General features: G+C 34.8%; 1 long non-coding RNA gene across 1 annotated transcript; it reads left to right on the top strand.

Annotated features, from left to right (window-relative positions):
* Positions 1-1,298: 1,298 nt before the first annotated feature.
* LOC131254043 (uncharacterized) lies at positions 1,299-3,457 on the top strand. Its single transcript, XR_009175454.1, has 3 exons — positions 1,299-1,815; positions 1,939-2,016; positions 3,312-3,457. It is a non-coding gene; the product is annotated as an uncharacterized LOC131254043 (long non-coding RNA).
* The last annotated feature ends 227 nt before the right edge of the window (positions 3,458-3,684 follow it).

Genomic DNA, 3,684 nt, shown 5'->3' with positions numbered 1-3,684 from the left:
AACTCTGTATTTCCAGCTGTAAGCAGAGTTTGGAATTTTATTCTGTGGAAAATGGGATTATTTTTTTTTGAGACTTACAATTCCTTTTCCCTTTTGAAACAGGCACTGGCAATGAAGAGGTGGAGTACAAGCCTCTCCCTGGTGGTCTAAGAAATGGTACTAAAAAAGAGACTAGGGCATCTGGAGATGCAAAGGTGAGTTTATGTTGTTAGTTGTATTCCCATCTATCTAAGCTGTTGGAGTAATTTCTTGTAACCATCCCAAGTCCCAATTCTTAAGAATGTTTACTAGAATGACCTCATCCTTTTTGTCTCTGTCTAGATTTCATTCCTTGCACTACAGATTGCCAAAGTGAGAGCTCTACTATGCCTCATTTTCATGTTCAAGTGCGGTAGATTTTCCTGTATTATGTTTGTTAGAACATGAGCAAACCGATCAGTAGCTTGACCTGTTTGATGCAGCATTACACGACAACCTGTTCGATAGTATACTGGGTTTTGAACTTATTGCAGGTACGATCTTGCTCTGATCCTTGGTTTACACACATTTTGAACTTACAGAGATGTGGTTACAAAATTTAAGTACAGTAGTTATTTGATTTAAAAGAATTACACTGTTTACATTTGGGACAACAGAAAGGAATGTTATCTCTTTACAGTTAGTTTACAAGAATATGTTATAGTTTGTTTTCCATAGTTTTTTAGTACTTGGGCCCCATTCAACTCAACCTGCATATTTTCTGACCGAGCAACTCAAAGAGTTTTTAAGATTACTTTGATAAGAGATGAATGCTCTTGAGAAGCCTGGTTTTTAATGTGTTGGAGTATCAAATGTTTGTCTATTGATATCTCTCAGATCCTAGTTGTTGTTGGGGTGTCTCTACGTGAGGTAGTTAGCTTATACAAAGGTAGAAGAGTAATCGCAAATTTTGTGGACCTATAAGTAACTTGAAAAAAAAAAAAAAAAAACTGCAACTAAGAGAACTGAAATTCACCATAATCCATGGGCTGCAATCTATGTTAAGCATATCTTCATGTCTCTGATGCCCCACTAAGCTTGTACACGTTAGTGTTCATAGACAGAATAAAAGATCATAGACTTATGAAGGAAATGTTAAGGCCCTTTTCGTCAGAGGCCTGAAAATGAGTTCATCCCATGCTCGTCTTAGAGTAGAAAAATGCACTAGCAAAGATTTGAGTTTTATTGTTTTGACAAGATTATAATCCTTTGCTAGATATTCACATTTCTTATTTTTTTTCTTTCTTTTCTTTTTGGTACCAAGAGAATAAAATTGTGTTTTCAGGTTTGCCAGCGACACATGTACGGCTGGGACTGTTAGGAGAAAATATTCATTGGTGATAGTTTGAAAAACCAACTTCTCTTTCGATAGTTGGAAATTAATGTATGCATGGTTGTTTGTGAGGATATATCCACTACAACACAACGAGTGCACTGTCATTATCTTTTAGCCACTTTCTATACAGGACACCATACTGAATTTTGGATTGCAATTTGTGCTGCTATGGTCTTTGTTTTCAGTATGGTGTAGAAGGACAGACGAGCTTGTTGATGGCTTGGTTTTCATGTTCATTTGGCTAGGTTTTGAAAGCCATTGGAGTAGACCCCATCAAGGGGTTTATAGATTTTCAGGTGTTGGCTTGAGTTGCAGTCTACTTTGTAATTACCGTGACTCTATTCGTCATTTTTAAACTGAGGAATTTGGGTTCTTGATGGTTTAGCTAGAGCTTCATTCTGGATCTCGTCTTTATTATGTTTATGCAGGTGGTGGAAAATGCAAAAATCTAGGCAGAAACGGTATGGATTTTTTTAAAAAAAAAATAAATCTGGTCTTTTTTTAATGGCCAGAGAGAGTTCTATATTACAACGGTTCTTTTAACTGTATAGTTAATTTCATTTTTTTTGCCGACATTGTTGTAGGTGGCAGCCATGATACGATTGGATATGAGTGAATATATGGAGCGGCAAAGAAAGTAGTTGGCAAGATTAAAGTGGAAGGTTAGTTTTCAATGGTATAAACCGAATTTCATGATGTTTGGTGCAACCAACTGCACCCTATGCTACACTTATTTTCATTGGTACAGAAACTGTGAGTAATAGTCTATCTTAAATCAGATGTTAAAAAGTCCTAAGCCATCTTAGAACATCTCAGGTTGTGTTTATGTTTGTATGAGTCCCGACTTTTGAGTTTTGGAACATCTAAAGTTTGAAATTCTCATTATAGGGTATTTCTCTGTGCTTGTAATGTAGTAAAATCCACCATTACTTACTTGCATTTGTGTATTGTATGTTAATATCCCAGTACTCTCACCTGCATTTATGTATTGTATTTGAAGACATGTTTAGATGTATCCCAGAATGAGAATGAAATCGAGTATGCATCAGCTAGTGCATATTCACTGGATTGGAGCTGTTTGGCATGATTCAAGAGGCAGATATTGGTGTTGGTATCAACAATATTGAAGGCATGTAGGTTTGTTGTTCCTACAATTAGGCTGCCCATATATCTTCCTAACTATAAGTCACATGTCATATATTTGAGCCATGCTCATACTATAGGATCTTGGAAGCTCTACAACTAGGAATAACAAAATCGCTAACTCTTAGATTAATTTGAGTTACTTGTATCCCACATATATCAACCATCACATCTTGCAAAAGTTGTTATGCCTGAAAGCTACCTCTGCAGAAATACTTTACTGGTAAATATATCCCTTGAGTTTGTGGATGATGTGATTATGACAATATATCTCATGATTTACAATATAAGCCTATATTTTCCTCATAAAATGAGCTTATGGTCCAATTTGCTTATAATTGATTGTTCCTCAATACAAGTCTTTGATTACAGGATGCTCTTGGTGGAAATTCAAAAACAACATTTATTGCAAATGCCAGCCCATCTATTTGGTGTGTACCTATTTTCCTAGAGTTCTCTAATTTACTTTTTTATTTGTTTCATATTTAGAATTATATTTGTTTTGTATTGTGAATCACAAAGATAATTGTTTCCGTGCTTGGTTCCAACACAAACCAGTCCATTCATCCAATCTGGTCCAGGTTTTACATCCAGTCAGCTTTTAAGGTTCTTTGGGTTATGCCTTGTTCTTTGCGTTAGTTTTTCATGATGTGGCATGGTGGTTTCCCACTTTCCCTCTTCTTCCAAGAAATGGAAATAGTGTATTTTAGTTTTGTTGTTCATTTGTTTTGTTTTGTTGTCTTATGTGTAATATGTTTTTCATGATGTACTCCACTATAAATTATAGCTAATGCTGAGTTCTTCTTCTTTGCAGATGCTTTCAGACAACCGAACAAGTTGTAGTTGTTCATCAACCAAGCAAAAGTCATACCCAAATCTTGCGTTGTGACTTTGTATTATTTGTGGAACTTAATGTTGTGTAACAGTTTGATTAAGTTTGTTTTGAAAACTTTAACTAGACTATTGTAATTGTAATTGATTGAATGAAGAATTGTAATTGATTGAATGAAGAATTGTAATTGATTCATTATTGAATGAATGATTGTAATTGAATGAATGAAGGATTGTAATTGATTCATTATTGAATGAATGATTGTAATCAAATGAATAAATGATTATGCAGGGGGTAATTGGATGAATGATTATAATTAAATATTTTCTTAACAGTGAGCATTAGCTACAGCTAT

The sequence above is a fragment of the Magnolia sinica genome, chromosome 8 (assembly GCF_029962835.1).
Source record: "Magnolia sinica isolate HGM2019 chromosome 8, MsV1, whole genome shotgun sequence".
Taxonomy (NCBI): Eukaryota; Viridiplantae; Streptophyta; class Magnoliopsida; order Magnoliales; family Magnoliaceae; genus Magnolia; species Magnolia sinica.
The sequence above is the reverse complement of the archived record's forward strand: the minus strand, read 5'-3'. Positions and strand labels throughout refer to the sequence as shown.